Raw genomic sequence first — 22,034 nt, 5'->3', positions numbered from 1 at the left:
CCAAGATTTGACTCGTGGACAAGGATTCGCACCACGCAGGGACCTAATTTAAACAGATCAACCATTCAAAACAACAAATCAAATCATAAAACCCATTCTAAAACAAGGAAGGAGGAGTTCTACATGAACTCGTGTTCTAGTGCATTCTGTTTTTCTTTTTTAATTTGACACGATGACCTAAACCCCCACCATGGTGTTCTGTCTTAGGTTCTGTGAGCCAGGAGTCTGAACAGAGGCCCCAGCCGGGATCTCTTCTCTGCTCCACGACACGGACATCGTATGCATTTGCTGGAATGTCTGGGCTGAGCTGGAATGTTCCCTGGAACACACCTGTGGCTTCACTGTGTGGCTCTTCACAGTGTGGTGGCTGCCTTCTGAGAGGGAACATGCCAACATTCCAGGAGAGTCAGCAGAAGAAATACTCTACATTGTTCTGATGCGTGACACAGGAGGACAACAGGACCTCCCCCCCAAAGTCCCCCCAAACTCGCTCCATCCAGTCAATTCCAACACACAGCCACCCTACAGGACAGGACAGAACTGCCGGGGGTGGGGGTGTTTCTGATGCTATAACTGCTGACAGGCTTAGAAAGCCTCTTCTTTCTCCCACAGAGCACCCAGTGGTTTCAAACTGCCGACCTTAGGGTTCAAGTACTCAAGGGCTTCCGCTCTACAGGGAGGAACAAACTCGAAGATGAGACATGGAAAAGACTGTCTGCCCGCCTGGCTATGACCTATTCATGAGCTACTGTGCATTTTTGGAGGATGATAACGCATGTCCTCATGGCTGTGTCTAAAATAGGCTCTTTATGTGCTACAGTCACGCCAAGCATTTGTGAGTGAAAATACAAGAGATTCAAAAATTTCATGGAAAAATGGAATGGAAAGATAATGGGCGTTTTCTATGAACATTTTGAAGACTCCTCATATAGTGTATGATCTATAACCCCTCCAGATGTATTGGAATTATAAAAAAATACTCTAGGAAAAAAATAAAGGTGATGGTGGTGTACACTAAATAAGAATAATATGGAATCAACAGGGTAGCTAAGAATGTAGATAACAGGAATAATAATAGCTGTTAACGCTAGGCCATGGGTACTGGTGTTGTGTGTTTTGAATCGTTTCCGACTCTTAGCAACACTGCCCTCAAATGTCAGAGTGAACTGTCCCACGGGGTTTCCTAGGCTGTAAGTTTCAGGAGAGTGGGTCTCCAGGTCATTTCTCCAGAGGGGCCATTTTGGGGGTTAAACCAGGGACCTTTGGGTTAGCAGCTGAGGGTTGGGCCGCCAGGATTCCTAAAGAGCACTGGTTGCTTGCGATATTCTCTTGGAATTGTGTGGGTTTGACATGTTTCCATGTGGAAGGAAGGAAGGAAGGAAGGGGACGGAAAGGAAGGCGGCAGGCAGGAAGAGAAGAAAGGCCCGCTTGTTCCTGCTTGTGGTGGCTTTCTTTTTACCTCCAGCAGTGTGGGTGAGCCCGGGCCAGGGTACTGGGTGGGGAGCTGCCAGGAGCACGTTCTGGGTTTAGGGGCTCCAAGTGCTTTGGGAGTGTTACCAACACCCTGTGGCACTTTCCTGCCTCTGACACCTCAATGCTTAGACACACTGTTCTAGCCTGTGCAAAGAACCCTACTTCTCAGCTCCAATGGTGGAGGGGAGGGGCCTCCCAGGGTAGCTGGCCAGCGCTGTGTTTTTGTAATCTCCCCCAGGCTGCCCATACACCCTCCAGCTCATGGTCAGTTACCTGTGTGTTTGGAACACACCAGGCACCACAGCTATATTTGCACCAATTCCCCAGGCACTGTGTATGTGTGTGTGTGTGTGATACAATTTCGTTGGTCAGTTTAGTATCTCTGCTTTCTCCACTTTAAGAATTCATATTTCTGATCTGATGATAGGATGCGCTCAACCCCAATGCGACCCTCTTAATAGCATTACTATGGATTTGACTTTACCAAAACAACAAGAAAAATAAAAAACGAAAGAAAAGAATCAAAGAACCAAAAACAAAATCACAGAAAAATCCCTCTGGCTTTTACAGAAGTTGGGTGGAACAGGAAAATACTCATGAGCACTCAACGGGCCGTTGAGGTTCAAAAGCCCCAAGCTTTTTCATTGCATTATAATCAAGCAATGGAGGTACAGTTTTTTAAATTACACAGTATTTAAAAACCCATAGCACAACATTAATATTATCCCTTGGATTAAAAAGTCCTTGCATTAATAATTATACATGGGTACATAACCTATCTTATTTGAATGTGCCTTATCAACTTCTGAATACTTACATTAAAAACTGATAAATGTGGATGGGGTTTACATTTCAGATCATCAACTTTGCATTCAACTGTTTAAGCTGGGGATCAAATCCCTCAATAAATAGTTCAGCCTTCGCCTGTCCCTGATTCCCCTTCTCCCTCCTGTGAAGCTCCACCTTCCACTTCATTCAGTCAACAACTGCCGTCGGGTCTGGCTTTTTGCTGTAGCTTCCCTTTCTGGTCTTCTGGAAGTCTTCAGCAAATTCCAAAGTCTGTTCCCTTTGTTAAGAAAGTTTTTATCTTGGTCTTTGTTCGCCCCTCTTGTAACAGTTGTCTCCTATAATATGTGTCCTTTTGTGATCGGCTAATTTCACTCAGCATAATGTTCTCCAGGTTCATCCACCCCCATGAGGTGCTTTGTGAGTTCCTCATAATTTTTCAGTGATGCATAGTACTCCGTTGTGGGTACGTACCAACGTTGCTTCATTCATTCTTCTACCGGTAGGGCATTTAAGTTGTCTGAACATTTACATTTAAAATATCTCTAACTTTTTGGTATTAAGCAAATTATCTTTGTTTCAATATTTAGTTTTATTATTGAGTTTCATTTTCTTAGAATAGGTTCTAAAGAATAGAATTGCAGGGAAAGAATATGATATTTAAATGACTATTGATACACCACAGGGTCAAGGCTTGAAAATAAAAATGAGAATGTAAGGGGGCAGGGATACTAGTGAGTAAAACCGAAACAGCCAGAGCAAAAATAGTGAGAAAGTTCACCATTGTGAAGAATGTAACCAAGGTGCAGGAACTGTGGGCAGTGGCTCTCAACCTTCCTAATGCAGCGACCTTTCATACAGTTCCTCGTGTGTGGTGACCCCCAACCATAACATTATTTTTGTTGCTACTTCATCACTGTAATTTTGCTGCTGTTATGAATCAGGCGACCCCTGTGAAAGGGTCATTCGACCCCCAAAGGAGTCACAACCCACAGGTTAAAACCGTGCGTCTAAGAGGAAGCTAAACTGCTCTACAAACCTTCACCAAAAACACAATAACATTTTATTAAAAACAAAACTATTGACATACACTGCCAAATTGATTGCAAAATAATTTCGATCCACCATAGATTTCCTCCCCACATTCAGCAATGTAGGAATATTCATGCCTATGTTTTCTACCATATTAATAATCAGAATTAATTTTTTCTTTACTAACATGTTAAGCAGAAACTAGTATCTCATTCTGTTATTTTTCTAGATGAATCTCAGAATAAACTCATTGAATATAAAAAAGAAAAGAGAAAGAAAACCACTGAATTCCCAGTAGGGTTTTCAGACAGACAGACACATAGGCACGCACACGCACACGCACACGCACATACATGTTTGCCTTCAAGCTGATTCTGACTCACGAGAATCCCATGTGTTACAGAGAAGAATGGTCGTAGGATTTTCTTGTTGTCATGTTTACCAAAGCAGCCTGTTGGGAAGTTGTTTTCTTAGAACTAATAGATCGGTTTGAACCACCAACATTTCAGTTAATAATTGAGCACAACCCCTTTGTGTCATCTACAACTCCATTTCAACTCACAGCACTCCTACAGGACGGGGTAGGACTGCCCCACGGATTTCCAAGACTAAATCTTTATGGGAGTAGAAAGCCTCATCTTTGTCCTACTAAGCTTCTAGTGGTCTTGAACTGTTGACCTACCCTCAAGAGACAACTCATTATGCCATAGTATTTAACGTTATATAAGGAACACCTGATTACACGATTAAACAAGTCAGAAGGAAATTGCTGTCATTGCTCTCAGATGCTGTTGAGCCTGTTCCAACTGATAGCAACTCGTGTTCAACAGAACAGAATACCTACTGGCCCTGCACCAGCCTCGTCATTGTGAAGTTAGAGCCGCTTGTTGCAGCCACTGTGACAATCCTTTTTGTTGGGGGTCTTCCTCTTTTTCTCGACCCAGCTACTTTCCCAAGCTCGATGCACTTTTCCAGGCATTGTGCTGTCCTGATAACATGTCTAAAGTACGTGAGACAGAGCAGCACCATCCTTGCCTCTAAGGAGCATGTTGTACTTCTCCCAGGACAGATTTGTTCGTTCTTGTGGCAGTCCATGTTACTTTGCACATTTTTCACCAGCTCCATAATTCTAATGCCTGGATTCATCTTCAGTTTTCCTTCTTCAATGTTCAACTTGCACCTGCCTATGAGGAGACTGAAAATAGCATGGCTTGGGCCAGGCACACCTTAGTCTTCAAAGTAACATTCTTGCTTTTCAACCCTGTAAAGAGGTCCTATGCAGCAGATTTACCCAATGAAACACATCTTTTGAACTCTTGGCTGCTGCTTCCCTCAGCATCGATTGTGGATCTGAGCAAGATGAAATCCTTGACAACTTCGACTCTGCGTATCATGTTACCTATTGGTCTAGTTGTGAGGATTTTGATTTTCTTTACCTTGAGTTGTAACCCACACTGAAGGCTGACATCCTTGATCTTCAGCAGCAAATGATTCAAGTCCTCCCACTTTCAGCAAGCAAGATGTCATCTGCATATGGCAGGTTGTTAATAAGCCTTCCTCCAATCCTGATGCCATATTCCTCTTCAAACAACCCAGTTTCTATGATGGTTTGCTCAGCATACAGGTTGAAAAATGGATCGGGAGAGAATACAACCCTGACACACACCCCTCTTGATTTTAAATCATGTGATATTAGTGATACTGTTCTATAACTTGTGTGTTCTGTTGGTACACCTTCCTTTGGAATGGTAATCTCTTCCACTCCCGATGGCCAAGTAGTTGTCTTCAAAATTCCTTGGTATATACCAGTGAATGCTGCCAGTGCTTAATCAACTTGCTGAAGCATTTCAAGTGGCATCCCATCAATTCTGGGATCTTTGTTTTTGGCTGCTATCTTTAGTGAAGCTTGGGCGTCTTCCTTCAGTGTTCTTGGTTCTTAATCATGTACTACCTCTTGAAATAGGTGAGTGTCCACTAGTTCTTTCTGGTACAGTGACTGTCTATTCTTTCCATTCCTTTTTATTTATTTCAATTATTTACTTTTTATTATTTAAATGGGAGCTCTTAGAGATATTGTAACAATCCATATTTCAATAAGATCAAACAAAATTGTGCAAAAGCTACCACCATCGATTTCTATGCATTTTGTTTCTTCTTGAACTGTTTCATATCAGCCCCCCTTTATCCCCTCCCTCCCTTCCATGTGGGCTTTGTTCCTACTCCCCAGGAACCCTTATTATTATATGATGTATTATTATTATTTGCCGCACCTAACACCATCCAAAGTATCCATTCACCAGCAATTCTGTTATTCATTCCCCTTGAATAGGGTTATACAATCATCATTGCTATCAGCCCTTTTCCCACCCCCTCACCCCCAAAGTTCTTCCCATACCCTCAGGGAATCATTACTCCCATTACTGTTTCTGAAAGGTTATTTGTCTTGGCTTTCATGCATTGAACACTCTTAATCATACAACTGAACATACTCAGGTCTAACAAAATTAATGAGGTTAAGCAAAGACCAGAACAGTAAGGGGAGGAAAAAATATATATATTCATTCTATTTTAATTAAAAATACTGAAAATTAAATAATATATATTTTATTCACATTTACATAAATGATGAAATGCCACAAAAAGTAAAATTATGATGATGCAAGGTAAGGTAAAGGCAGATGTGTTGCAGGAGGCAAACATACAGATACAAGGAGACTTTAAAAGTTCATTGAAAAATGAAATTCAGAAATGAAATTTGCCCACGAACATTTTTGAAACCTAAATGCACATATCTTCTATTGCCATTGAGTTCTTTAAAACTCATAAAGACCCTTTATAGGGTTTCTGAGTCTGTGAATCTCTATAGGAGTATATAGCCTCATCTTTCAGGGGAGGAAATATTAAAGAACTAGAGGATAGTTATGTGTTTCCTCAGTGCTATACCATACCCTGGATATAGCATCCCTTCCGTGTGTCCTTTCCATGAGGGACTGTCCAATTATCTTACAGGGCTTTGGGTCTCCACTTTGTCCACAGTCCTTTGCATCAATTTGATTACTTGTTTTTGAACTTCTGATACCCGTCCCCGTCAACACCTCATGATCACACAAGCTGGTGTGCTTCTTCCATGTGGTCTTTGTTGCTCCCCTGCTAGATTACCGTTTGTTTAACTTCAAGCCTTTAAGACCCCAGATACTATATAGTTTTTAATAATCAACACAATCAGTTTACTTCACCACATTTGCTTGTGCACCCATTTTGTCTGCAGCACTCCTGTCTGGAAGGTCAGTATCGTACAGTGTCACATTATTAGAACAAATGGTTCTTGTACTGAGGTAAGATTTAAGTAGAGGCCCAAAGTCCATCTGTTTCCTTGTTGTGTATATATATATTTGTTATACGGTATATATATATATTTGTTATATGGTATATATATTTGTTATATATAAATATATATAAACAAATACCCTTATCTTCATTTATTTAAATATATACGTATCTCTATTTATACCTATATATATACTTTTTACTTTCTTCTTCTTTCCTCCTGCCCCACTATCATGTTTACTCACCCCTCAGTAACTCATCTCAGATACATTTCAATTGATCAAACACGACCAAGAACTGTACACCTTCCTCACAGTCATGTAAGTGAAATTTTGCTGAAGATCACCCAGCAATGGTTTCAGCAGTATATTCACAGGGAACATCCTGAAGTCCAGGCTGTATTCAGAAGAAGCCATGGATCAAGGAATATCATGGTGATGTCAGCTGGATTTTGACTGAAAACATAGAATACCAGAAGATGTTACTTGAGTTCTATTGACTGTTCTAAGACATTTGACTGGGTGGATCATAACAAACTATGGATATCTTTGAGAAGATTGAGTATTGTAGGACATTTCATTGTACTTCTTTAGAATTTGTACATGGATCAGGAGGCAGTTGTGGGAATGGAACAGGGGAATAGTGCATGGCTTAAAAGCAGGAAAGGTGTGCATTAGAGTTGTATTCTCTCACCAAACACATTCAATGTGTATGCTAGGCCAATAATCAGAGGAGTTAGATTAGATGAAGAAGAATGTGTCATCAGGATTGGAGGAAGGCTTATTAACAAACAACCTGAAGTATGTAGATGACACAAGCTTGCTTGCTGAAAGTGAGGAAGACCTGAAGCCCTTGCTGATGATGATCAAAGACTGCAGTCTTCAGTGTGCATTACAACCCAATGTAAAGAAGACCCAAATCTTCACAACGGGTAGAAAAGTTAACATGATCAATGGAGAAAAGGTTTCAGTTCTCAAGGATTTCATTTTGCTTGGATCCACAATCAATCCTCATGGAAGCTGCAGTCAGGAGTTCAAAAGACTCATCGCACTGGGTCAATCTGTGGTGCAAGACCTCTTTAGAGCATTTTTAAGCAAGGATGTTATGTTGAGGCCTAAGGTGTGTCTGACCCAAGCCATGGTGTTTTTCCATTGCCTCATATTCGTGTGAACATTGAATAAAGAAGACCGAGAAGAAGGAAAGCATTTGAATTGCAGTGCTGGCGAAGAATATCGAAAGGATTGCCGAAGGACCAACAGACCAGAATACTCCTGAGAGCAGCAGTTCTCGACCTTCCTCATGCCACGCCCCTTTCATACAGTTCGTCATGTGGTGGTGACCCCCCCTACCATAAGGTTATTTTCATTGCTACTTCATCACTGGAATTTTGCTACAGCTATAAATCAGACGACTCCTGGGAAAGGGTCGTTTGACCCCCAACGGGGTCGTGACCCACAGGTTGAGAACCACTGCCTTAGAGGCAAGGATGGGAAAAACTTTGTGTTACATGATTTGGACACGATGTCAGGAGAGAACACTCCCTGGAGAAGGAAATCATGGTTGGTAAAGTGGAGGGGCAGGGAAAAGAGGCCTTCAAGGTCATGGATAGACACAGAAGCTGCAACAATGAACTCAGGCAGAGGAACCATTGTGAGGATGGCCCAGGACTGGGCAGTGCTTTGTTCTGCTGCTCACACGGTCACCGTGAGTCGGAACGGACTCGATGGCACCTAACAACAGACCAGCAGGTCTTCGCACAGTTCATGGTCATATCTACTGGGTCTTCTCAAGGCTCCCTTTGGGACTTTTTGTTCAGCTCTTTGATTTCATCACTTCTTCCGTTTGCCTTAGCTACTCTATGATCTTGAGATGTTCCCAACATCCAGGTGGGATAGACTCAAGGTCATGTTTTGGCTCTCAAGGACGTTAACATTTTTTCTTCAGCTTTAACCTGAACTTACACATGGACAATTGACGATCTGTCCACAGTCAGCCCCAGGCTCAGTGTTAGCTGCTGATACTGAGCTTCTCCATCATCTCTTCCCACAGATGTAGTCCATTTATTTTGTCAGGGTATTCCATTTGGAAGAGTCCATGTGTATAGTCACCATTAGTGTTGTTTAAAAAAGGTATTGGCGATGAAGAAGTCAGTGGCCTCAAAAATTCTATCATGTAATCTCCAGGATTGTTTCCATCAGCAAAGTAATAGTTTCCAACCACTGTTCTTTCCTATTTCCAACTTTTGCATTCCAATCACCAATTATCATCAATGCATCTTGATTGCATGTTTGATCAATTTCAGACTGAAACATTAGAATTCTTCAATTTCTGCACCACTGTCTTGGGTGGCTTGTGCATTCATTTGAATAATATTTGTGTTAACTGGATACACTTGTATTCAGATAGATATTACCAAGTCACAGATTGCACTGCACTTAAAAATAGGTCTTGAAATGTTCTGTTGGAAGATGAGTGGGACTCTATTTCTATCCCTGCCAGCATAGTAAACGATATGATTTTCTGGTTCAAAATTGCCAATACAATTCCAACTTGGCTATTGATCTTTATGTATTCCATTTCATTTTCGACAACTTTCAACTTTCCTAGATCCATATTTCATACATTCCAAGTTCTACTTACTAGTAGATATTTGCAGCTATTTCTTCTTATTTTGACTCATGTCTCATAAGCAAATGAAGGCCCAGAAGCCTTCACTCTGGAAGCCATCCATGCCATTATTGTTACCTCTACTTTGAGGGTTACCTTTTTAAGGTAGAGTCTTCTTAGAAGTACAGAGCAGAGTGAAAATGTTCATATCTGCATTATCTCTTTCAATTGCTCTCCCCTTCCGGTCTTAGCCTCGGTTGACGAGAGAAACAAATTCATAGACACGCATATGTTTATAAGACAGAGCTTTATATAAAGAGTAATTGTATATGGAGAAAACATCCCAGCCCAGTCCACATCAAGTCCATAAGTCCGATATTAGCCCATATGTCTGATACCAGACTGTAAATTCCTCTTCAGACTCATGCAACACATGCAATGACGCTGAGTGCAAGACGATCACAGGCCAGTGAGTCGATCTTGTGGATCCAGTGGCCATGGAAGCATCTTAGCACTGGCATGGGTCTCCACGTGGCTCCTCCAGCTCCAAGGCTCTGGCTGCCGTCAGCATAGCGCCATGTGGCTTGTCTACAGGAATGCCTCTCAGGGAATGTCTGTGTCCTGCCTCCAGTGAACTATGTATCTCCTTAGCACCTCCAAATGAGGTCATCAAGCTGCGACCTCATTGACAGGCTAGACTCGACCCCTTCTCAAGTTGACAGGAGATTATGTAACTGCCACACTTTCCCAAAGACAAACTATTCAATCTACATCTTATCAGGTTTAAGATTTTACATTTATATATCTGTTGATTTTAGGTGCCATTGAGTTGGTTCTGACTCATAGTAACCCTATATAAAACAAAATGAAATGCCGTCTAACCCTGGGCCTTCCTCACCATTGTTGCTCTACTTGAGTGCATTGTTGTAGTCCCTGCTGGACGTCTTCCCCTCTTTCCCTGACCTTCTCCTTTACTAAGCATGATGTCCTTTTCCAAGGACTGTTCTCTTCCGATAACACGTCTAAAGTATTTGAGATGAAATCTCACCCTTTGCTTTGAAGAAGCACCAGACTATATACATACTTCTTCTAAGACTGCTTTGCTCACTCTTCTAGAAGTCTGCGGTGCTTTCAATATTCTTCACCAACATCATTGCTCTTCAACGTTTTAAAGAGATCTTTTGCAACATATCTGCCCAATGCAGTAACATATCATTTGGTTCCTTGACTGGTGCTTCAATGGGTGTTGATTTTGAATCCAAGTAAAATTAAATCCGAAGAACTTTAATCTTTTCTCCATTATTGTAATGTTGTTTATTGGTTGTGAAGATATTAGTTTTCTTTACATTGCAGTATATACCATTCTTATGTTTACAGTCTTTGTTTTGCATCCGCTAGCGCTGCACATTCTTTCAGCTTTCAGCAAGCAGGATTGTGTCATCTGTGTCAGTCTGGGTAGACTAGAGAAACAAATCCAGAGACACTCATATGTATGTAGGAAAGAACTTTGTATACAAGAGCAGTTGAATATTGAGAAAAAGTCCCAGCCAAGTTCAGATCAAGTCCATAAGTCCGATATTAGCCCTTATGTCCAATACCAATCTATAAATTCCTCTTCAGACTCATGAAACACACGCAATGATGCCGACTACAGGAAGATCACAGGCCAGTGGGTGAGAAATCTTATGAGTACAGTGGTGTGATGAGCATCTCAGTGCTGGCTGAGTGGTCTCTATCTGGCTTCTCCAGCTCCCAGGGCTGCACCAGGGTAGGTCCATGTGTCTTGTCAGTAGAGAATCTCTCAGGGAGTGAGTCAAGATAGAGAGAGTGAGAAAGTGTGTGTGTGTGTGTGTGTGTGTGTGTGTGTGTGTGTGTGTCTCCTGCCTCCAAGGAGGAATACTGGAGTTCCCAGAATCCTCAGGAGAAGGCCATTCCCACACATAGGCCTCATTGGCTGTATCCTGATTGACAGTCTAGACTCCACCCCTACACTCTTAAATCCTCAAATTGACACCAGATTATGTAACTACCACTGCTGTTAATCAACTTTCCCCCAATAATCCTGCTGTTGAGTTCTACATAAAGTCTAGTCTTTTGGCTTATTTATCTAGTATACAGAGAGAATGTTCAACCCTAAGTCTACTGCCATCTACTCAAATGGTTTCTAAGACTGTAAATCTTAATGGGAGCAGACAGTCTCAATTTTTCTCCCAGGAGAATTTGGGTTGAGCCTCTGAATTTGCAGTTGGCAGGACAATGCTCGTGCCACAGCATCAGCAGGGCTCCTCTACAGAATGAATAAATATGGGGAAAGGATACAGCCCTGACTCACACCTTTCCTAATTTTAAACTTAAACTTATACCCCCCACCCTCACCCCGCACCGACCCCGTTCTTTTGCAATGACTGTCTTTTGGTCTGACCATAATGAAATGTTCAAGAATTCTTATTCTTCTCAATGTCATCCATAAATTGCTATGCTCTACACAATCAAAAATCTTTGCAACATCAATAGAACACAAGGTAACATCTTTCTGATATTCTCTGCTTTCAGCCCAGATCCATCTGATGTCAGCAATGATATCTCTTGCACCATTACCTCCTCTGTGTCTGGTTTGAGTTTCTGGCAGTGCCTTCCAATGTACTGCTTGCTGAAACTGTTTTTGAATTATCTTTAGCAAAATTTTACTTGCATGTGGTGTGAATAATATTGTTGGATAATTTTCACGTTGTATAGGGTTACCTTTCTTTGAAAAGGACACAAATATCAATCTGTTCCAGGAAGACGGCCAGGTAGTTGTCGTCTAAATTTTTCACATAGACTAGTGCATAATTTCACTGCTTCATCAGTTTGTTGAAACATTTACATTGGTTTTCTATTGATTCCAGAAGCCCATTTTTTTTTTTTTTTTTGCCAATGCCTTTGATGCATCTTGGAATTCTTCAGTTACATTGATTTTTGATCAAATGATACATCTTTAAACATCACTCGATCCTTTTTGGTACAGTGACTGTATATTCCTTCTATCTTATTCTGCTGTTTCTTGCAGTATTCAGTGTTTTGTCCATATAATTTTTCAATATTTTAACTCAAGGTTTGAAATTTTCATCAGTTTTTTCATCTCGAGAAATGTGGAGCATATTTTTACCTTTTGCGTGTCTAATTTCAGGTCTTTGCATATTTTGCTAGAATTCTTTGACTTATCAAGCTACTCTTTAAAATGTTCTGTTTCACTCTTTTACTTTATTGTTTCTTCCATTAGTGTTATCTTCTGAATGTTCTGGGCAATTGTCAGCGTCTCTTCTGACATCTGCTTTGGTCTTGCTTTCCTGTCTCTTAATGACTTTTTACTTTCTTAGTGGATTTTGTTCTCGATGTCAGCCCATGACTCTTTTGATCTTTGTTCATTAGTGTTCAGTATGGTCCTGAGATAGTCTCTAAATTCAATTAAGATATATTCAAGGGCATCTTTGGATTCTCCTGGACTCATTTTAATTTTCTTCAGTTTCAACCTGAAGCTGCATTTGAGCAATTGATGGTCTGTCCTCAGTGAACCCCTGTCTTTATCTGCTTATGCATTGAGTTTCTCCCGGGCCTTCCTACTGATGTAGTCAGTTTGACTCTTTTGTATTCTATATGGCAAGATCCCTGTATTTGCTCACTGTTTATGCTGTTGAAAAAAAGGCGTTGCAATTAAGTTGCTGCTCTTGCACAACTTATCATGTTACCTCGGGCACTTTTCCTCAAGGCCATACACTTCAACTACTGGATCCATTCTCTTTGTTTATAATATTCATATTCCAAATGCTAGTAATTATCAGTAGTTGTGACTGTATGTTTGATTAATATCAGACTGCAGAAATTGGTAGAATTCTTCAATTTATTCATCATTGCTTTTGGTGGTTGGTGCATGAATGTGAATAGTTGTCACAATAACTGGTTTTACTGGTATATGTATGGACATTACCCTATCATAGATACAACTGCACTTCACAAGAAACTTTGAAACATTCTTTTTGATGATATATGTGATGTTACCCTCTTCAATGTAGCATTCCTGGCTTAAATAGTAAACCACACGACTGTCTGATTCACAATGGTCAACACTTGTCCATTTCAGCATAACATATCGATCTTTGTGCACTCCGTTTAATTTTTGATGTCTTCCAGTTTTCCTAGATTCATCCTTCGTCTGTTCCATGTTGCACTTACTTGTGGATGTCTATCATTTGAGTCATACTCCATTAGCAAATGAAGGTCTTAAAAGTTTTGTTTTATTAATGTCATTAAGGCAACTCTATTTTGAGGCGGTAGCTCTTCCTCAGTATTCTTTTCTGCATCTTCTAGCCAGAAAGGTCCATTTTCTGGCATTGTAGCAGACAATTAATACATTACCAATAACCATTTCCCCAGCCCTGACATTGCCACCTGTTCTTTCTTCTTAGTCTTTGAACTCGGCCAAAATCTGTTCACCCTCACATCACAGCAACGCGTAAGGTAGCACAATGCAACAAAGGGACAGAGAGGCTGTGGTTTATGGATGGGGCTTCAAAGAGTTCATGGAAAAATTCCATGATCTTTTCATTCCAGTTCCCCTCAACCTTTCTGAAGCCCCTAGTGTATCTAGAGAGAGCCTTCGTGGCATAGTGGTTACAAGTTGGGCTGCTGTGGTAGTTACATAATCTGTTGTCAGTTTGAGACTTAAGAATGAAGGGGTGGAGTCTAGCCTGTCAATCAGGTCGCAGCCTGGTGACTTCATCTGAAGGGGCTAAGGAGATAAATAGCTCACTGGAGGAGGGACACATACTCACTCCCTGTGAGACATGCTTGCTGACAAGACACACGGAGCTCCGCTAGAGCCGTGGACCTGAAAGAGTCATGTGGAGACCCCTGCCAGTGCTGAGAGATGCTGCTAATGCCACTGGATCCACAAGACTTTCCACCCACTGGCCTGTGATCTTCCTGCATTAGCATCATTGCATGTGTTTCATGAAGAGGAATTCATAGATTGGTATCAGACATATGGGCTAATATAAGACTTACGGACTTGATCGGGACTGGGCTGGGAAGCTTTCTCAATATTCAATTGCTCTTGTATATAAAGCTCTTTCTTATACATGAGTGTCTATGAATTTGTTTCTCTAGTTCCTGTAAACCAGGTCCATCGATGTCAGTGGCGAGACTCAACCCATCTCTTTATTGTTGCATTTCTCTCACTTCCACTCAACAAGTGGATCCAGGTGGTCACCTAGCAAGCATTCCAGCCTGCCTACAGGCTGAGGTCATCATTCCAAACCACCAGTTGCCCCCTGGGAGAAAGATAGGGCTTTCTACTCCTGTAAAAAGTCCCTCACAGGGGCAGTTCTACCCTGTGCCACAGGGTTGCTATGAGTCAGCAGTGGCTTGATGGCAGCACCTGAACGCGTACCGAGACATATACACATTTTTTGAAAAAAATAAAAATTTTTGATAGGTTTTCCCCTAATTTTGTTTTCTATTCATGTTTGAATATTATTTACAACATTTTCAAAAACCACATATATTCAAGGATAAGCTGACCTAAATCTCAACCGAGGCACCTAATTTTACCGCAAAAAACGGCATTACAAATGTGCTGAAAAACACGGCTTATCCATGAATATATATGGTAGTTAAACATTTAGTAAACTTATTTCAACACCTTCTCTCCATGCCTACAGTGAAACCAAATCTATTTTCCCAAACAAAAAGCACAAAAGCTTTTGCAAATGTTTACCTTTCTTCTTCCTTCATCTTCTGCCATGTGGACACGATCTGGCGTTTTACACCCAGGCTTTTGTGAATTTTTTACACTGCACACCAGAATGATTCCGACTTAAAGACCCCACTCTCTACTCAACGATAAAGAGACTCCCTCTCACATACTTTGGACATGTTTTCAGGGTAGACCTATCCCTCGGAAAGGATATCACGCTTGGTAAAGGAGACGGTTGGCAAAATCAGAGGAAGACTTCCAACAAGATGGATTGACACAGGTGGAGCTGCGAGAATGGGCTCCCACATAATAACCATTGTGAGCATGGAGAGGGACTGGGAAGTATTTTGTTCTGTTGTCCACATGCTCACTTGCTTGCTTTGAGGAAGAGTTCACTCGAAGAAGTTTTCATCACTTTGTTCCACCACATTCATGAACAAATTTGCAGCAAAGGTATAGACCAGGTACAAACATCCTCAGTCAATCTTGTATATATCTGAGTGTATCCACCCAACCTCTCTCCCACACCCATTTAACCTACATGTCGAGTCCAAGCCTCATCAATGCTGCTAAACTGTATGTCTGACACACTTTACCTCTGGTGTTTTTAAACTCTCGCTTCATTCCAGTGTCTCTCTCTGCCTCCATTTTGCTGACACATTGGCACCCCCCACTCCCCGCAATTGTATACGGCCTTCCCTTTCACCCAAGCTAACCCTTGTCCGTGACAGATGAAGCACTGGAAACACTCACTCACCAATGCAAAGAAATTTGGAAGAAAGCTACCTGGCCAACTGACTGGAAGAGATCTATATTTGTACCCATTTCAAAGAAAGGTGACCCACAATGTGGAAATCACCTACCAGAATCATTAATTCAACATGTAAGATTTTGCTGAAGATAATTCAAAATCAGTTTCAGCGGTACATTGACAGGGAGCTCCTAGAAATCCAAACTGGATCCAGAAGAGGACATGGAACAAGGAATATATCATTGCTGTCAGATGGAGTTTGGTTCGAAGCAAAGATGTTTACTTGTGTTTTGTTGACTAACAGGCATTTGACTGTTTGGATAATAACAAACTATGCACAACCTTGAGAAGAGAGAAATTCCAGGATCTTTCGTTGTGTTCCTGGGGAACCTGCATGTTGACCAAGAGGAAGGCCTTTGGCCAGAGCAAACGAACAGTGGGCAGTTTCAAATCGGGAGTGATGTGCTTCAGATCATCCCCTTTCACAATCCTTGTGTTCGATCTGTAGGCTGAGCAGCTGGGCTATATGAGGAAGAGCGTGGCATCAGTATTGGAGGAAGGCTTATGAACACCCTGCGTGATGTAGATGGCACAACCTTGCTTGCTGATGATGGGGAGGACTTGAGACACTTGCTGATGCCTATCAATGACTGCAACCTGCAGTATGGATCATAACTCAATGTAAAGAAAACCAATATCTTCACAGCTGTATCAAGAAATGACATGAGAGGGAAAAAAATTGACATGAGAAATGGAGAGAAGGTTCCCAAGTTTGGCTGGTGATCAGAATCATTGGAAAGGGGTACTGTATAGTTCAATCTAGAATTTAAAAAGAATGCCTATATTATAGTACAATATCCCATAATTATATGATTTGCAACAATTTAGAGAATAACAAGATAATTTGGATGTCAAATTGAAATGGTGGGGTATATGATTTAAGGACATTGTTTTCAGGGTGGACAAGTAAGGAAATAAAAAATCTGGAGACCGAAACTCAGAAGGTCCAGGATAGGATCCCTGGACTCTTAATGCTGAAAACCTTCTCTGAGGATTCAAATGGCCAGCCTGTTTGGGGACTTGGCTTTCAGTTGGTTGGGGTGGGTGTGGTAATGCCACGACTGCTGAGATGCTTGCATTTAAACTCTACAATTGTGTCTCATCTATTTTTAGTAACTTGAAACTCACATGTTTTTACAAAAGCTCTACTCTTATAGGTTATGCATAATTAAGATGCCTCACACAATCATCTCTTGTCAAACTCATCCGGAATTCTTCCCAGGGCGCCTGACTGCAGGAGGCTGCTCAGGTGGTCTTTAAAGAAACTTTCTCCAAAAGGCAATTTCAAGTCTAATAAATAATAGGGGCCTCTACATTCTACAAACCCACAGAAAGCCTGCGGGAGATTGGACTTTCCACCTGGGCTGGATTTGCCTGGCTTCTCTGGCAATGAATGAACTCCCGGTTCTTTTTCCTAAGCTCTACCATGGAGTTGTTTCCAGAGATTGGGGCAATAATGAACCAGTGCTGTGTGACAGTGCTATAGATTAAATTGTGTCCCCTGCCCAAATATGTATTGAAGTTTTGGGGCCTATATCCAAGGATCTAATCTGATTTGGCTATAGGAAAGAGGGATGCTCTTTTGTTATGTTATGATGAGCTTATACCCCGTCGGGTGAGTTTTAAATGCAATCACCGCTGAGTTATAAGAAGTCAGCATAAGCCCAGAGAAACACAGGGTTGGTGGTGGTGTTGGCAGAGTTTGGTGGCAGAGGTTGGGGGTTGGGGGTGGATAAGGGAAGGGAGACATTTTGAGCCCCCCATCTCCAGGCAAAAGAATGCCAAGGATTGCAGACTGAATTAGGCTCAAGGCTGAATTAGATAAGGAAGGGCCTCTTCCTAGAGCCACACCCTGAATTCTGACTGCTAACTTCCTGAATTGTGAGAAGATCATTTTTGTTCTGCAAAGTCAACCATGTGTGGTCTTTCTTCTATGGTGGCAAGCACTAGGTGGCTAAGACACATGAATTTGTCTTGCTTCTTCTCACCTCAGTGACAAGTGCTGGGCTCACTGACTGAGCTGCTCACCGTTTGTGTCCTCCACTAGGGTGATTGGCTTCGGAGGCCCAGGGACCTGCAATGTGTGCACCCTCAGCTACATGCACTGTGTGTCCTGGTCCAGGAAGGGACCCGCCCAGTGAAATAGTGCTTTATTCTAATGAGCACAAGGCACTCTGTGACTTAGAGGTGGCCCGACATCAATAGCCCCCTGGTTCTAACTAATTACAGTGTTTTTGTTAAATGAAGAAAGAGCCTGAATTATATATTAATTTTGAATCCATGCAATTTGCCTTTTACAGAGAAAACTCGAGGGGCCAGCAGAATGAAGTTCCCTAATAGAAAGATTGCTTCGTTCACCTCCGATGAGGATACTGTGTAATGTTTATACATGCAGGACAGTTTCTGTAATGCTGGAAGCTTCCTGAAATCAAGATTTTAAAGCATTTTATATAGCAGATAAAGGGCTAATTTAAAAAAATCTAGCTATAACTGTAAAACCATAATAAACAAAATACAAATAACCGAATTTTAAAAAATGGGCCTAAAATATGAGTAGACAATTTTCTAAAGATGACATTCAATGGGAAACAAGCGGCCATCTAGCTCAGAAGCAACAAAGCCCACAGTAAGAAGCACACCAGCCTGTGTGATCACGAGGTGCCAAAGGGATCAGTTATCAGGCATCAAAGAACAAAAAATCATATAATTGTGTACTCACCTCCATGATACAATTGCTGAAGACAAATAGGTGCATAGGCAAATGTGGCGAAGAAAGCTGATGGTGCCCGGCTATCAAAAGATATAGCATCTGGGGTCTTAAAGGCTTGAAGGTAAACAAGTGGCCATCTAGCTCAGAAGCAACAAAGCCCACATGGAAGAAGCACACCAGCCTGTGTGATCACAAGGTGTAGAAGGGATCAGGTATCAGGCATCATCAGAACGAAATATCTTATCATAGTGAATGACGTAGATAGTGCAGAGTGAAGAGCCAAAGCCTATTTGCAGACCACTGGACATCTCCTTACAGAAGGGTCTCCAGGAGGAGACGAGCCAGTCAGGGTGCGATGTAGCAATGATGAAACATATAACTTTCCTCTAGTTCCTAAATGCTTCCCCCCACCCCCGGCCCATTATCACGATCCCAATTCTACCTTACAAATTTGGCTAGACCAGAGGATATACACTGGTACAGATAGGAACTGGAAATACAGGGAATCCAGGACAGATGATCCCTTCAGGAACAGTGGTGTGAGTGGCGATACTGGGAGGGTGGACGGAGGGTGGGTTGGAAAGGGGGAATAGATTACAAGGATCTCAGACCAGATTTAAAGCGGGACACCATTGGCCAGGGGGTGGGGGTGGGGATGTTCTTGATTAAAAATTTGGTCTATGTGGACCAAATAGACCATTCCCTAGCTTGTCGTGCATTCTTTCCAAAAATCGGGGCTTTTTAAAAATGCCAAAAATTGGGGCTGTCCCGCAAAAAGCAGGATGTCTTGTCACCATAATACATGTGACCTCCTCCTTGGGGGATGGACAACAGAAAAGTGGGTGAAGGGAGATGTTGGGCAGGACAAGATATAATAATTTATAAATTATATAATACAAAATAATAATTTATAAATTATCAAGGGTTCATGAGGGATGGGGAAGCGGGAGGGAGGAGAAAAAATGAGGAGCTGATGCCAGGGCTTAGGTGGAGAGGAAATGTTTGGAGAATGATGAGGACAATGAATGCACAAATGTGCCTTACACAACTGATGTATGTATAGATTGTGATAAGAGTTGTATGAACCCCTAATAAAACAATTAAAAAAAAATGACATTCAGGCAGCCAACAAGCATATAAAGAAATGTTTGGCTTCATTAGCCATAAAAGAAATACAAATAAAACAACAATGAAATACTTCACACCTACACATCAGCAAATGAGACGACAACACACACACACACACACACACACACACACACCAAAACAGAAAATAATAAATGCTGGAAAGGATGTGGAAAGATTGCAATGTTCAAACATTGTGGGTGGGATTGTAGAATTAATTGTACAACTGCTGTGCAAATACAAGTACTTTATGATCCTGTCCTCTCTCTGCTTGGTGTACACCCTCAAGAAATAGAGAACACACCATGAATACATGCACACCTTTGTTGATTGCAGCAATTCCTGTAGTAGGAAACAATCAAAAGCTCTGACCATGGAGGAATGGATAAACAAACTCTGGTACATTCACACAATGGAATAGTATGCATCTTTAAAAAACAATGATGAGTCTGTCAAACACCTTAAGACATGGACACAATTAGAAAGCATTCTGCTCAGCAAAGTTAATCAACCTCCGAAAGAGAAATGTTTTATGACACTTTTATTCCAAAGGAAAATAAAGACAAAGATAAATGATTTTCACATCAAAGGGTAAGACTGTGGGGACTAAGAGGAGGCCAGGGTTAGGTGGAGGGAGGGCAGGGACAGGAAATTACAAAGGTACGGAGAGTGGGAAAAGCGAAAAAGCCCACAAAGTACAGAAAAGACCCCCACCCAGGCGGGCTTTCATGGGCTCCTGTTACTGATCGATAGGATGGACAGTGCAAGTACCTTGACGAGGCTTTGCTTTGGTTGCATTTCACAAACCCAATGGAAAAATATACAAATAACAAAAACCAAAAGATCAAAATGTAAAAAATCAAGTTATTATTGCCTTTTTTTTTTTTTAAGGAGAGGGTTCACAGCCTTACACATCCTCCAGATTCCTGACCCATCCAATGGACACACTAGTCTGAGGGCTCCAAAAGGTGGACCAGCGAAACCGAAATGGACTTGGATGATTTGGGGACATATAAGTTGGTTTCAAACCAACTAACCAACCAACCAACCAACCAACCAACCAACCAACCAACCAACCAACCAACCAACCAACCAACCAAATGATAGCCTAGAACCTGCAAAGATGATCGTCTAAAACCTGCAGAGCAGCTCAGCTCTGTCTGTGGAGTCCCTGTGCATCAGGACGGACTCAACAGCGCCTACCGATGGCAAGAAGAACAGGGAGGTGCCCACACTTCAGGGTTTGTTACTATGTATCAAGCGGGGCCCTAAAAAGTTAACAAGGGTGGAGAGTTCAACAGCTGTGCAGGAGAAGTGAGTATGAGGCATTTTTGAGAGGGGACCCCATGAGGGAATAGGAGAGACAATTTGTAGGGCATTGGGGAAGATCGGGACCTGGTGAGAGAGCATGCCAGTGAGGAAGTCCTGAGGGGAGGGAACCAAAGGAGCTTCTAGGACCAGGCTCATCGCATAGGAACTCGTACATAGGATGCACTAGGATGCATCAGACTGCATCTCAAACATCACTGGTCTCTGCGCCACACACGTTAGTGGTTTGGAGGGAAGAGGATTAAAGGCAAAAGAGGCAGCACGGGATGTCTCAGGGGAAACCCAGAGACTGGAGACACTAGAACAGCCACAGGCGGGGAGATTCAGGACCGTGACTGGGTCTTCAGTGGCAGTGGGATGCCAGTGGCAGGGTGGACCCGGAGGAGTACGTGCCCCTTGAGGAGACTTGAACATAAAGGGGCAGTTGCTATACCTCTGGTTGCCATGAGAGAGACAGACAGACAGCCCGGTCTTAGAAGTACTGGCTAAGTTTTATTTAAATGCCATAGATGGTAAAGTGATTGAATAGAACACAGAGTCTAGGTAACTGAGCGGGGCAGGGAGAAACTTGTATCACTATATCTTTCTGGTTAATGAACGAGAACAGACTTCTGATGGTTAGGGATTATGTCAACTAGATACTCCCGGCTAAGGGTAGGCTCAGAGCCCAATCACGTGACAAACAGGTGAAAGCTTGAAGACATCTTCTTGAGGGTTGTGGTCTTTGGTTGAGTGAGAGACCAAACCGAGTTGGATTCACTTTGACCCTTCACCTTCTGCTGGAGTTGCATCCTACACCTGTTGGGTCACGTGCCAATCCCAGGAGCTCTCAGCAAACTAAGGTAGGTAGATGCATTCAGCTGATTTCGGATTCATATTAGCTCTGTATCCACCAGCCTGTGCTCCCTGCAGTTTCTGCTTCACCATCTGCTTCCTGTTCATCAGCTTCCATTAGGCAAGAACCAACCTGGGCTTATCTATTTCTACAAGTGAGTAAGCTCTTTCTTGATATAAATCTCAAATACATACACGCCTCACTGTTTTTGCTTCTTTAGAGAACTTGGCTTAACACAGGACTTTATGTATTTGCCAGAAGTCCC

This window comes from Echinops telfairi, unplaced genomic scaffold (assembly GCF_000313985.2).
Source record: "Echinops telfairi isolate 266 unplaced genomic scaffold, ASM31398v2 ScPeMD7_7468;HRSCAF=8506_0, whole genome shotgun sequence".
NCBI classification, from domain to species: domain Eukaryota; kingdom Metazoa; phylum Chordata; class Mammalia; order Afrosoricida; family Tenrecidae; genus Echinops; species Echinops telfairi.
Note: the sequence above shows the minus strand (reverse complement) of the source record.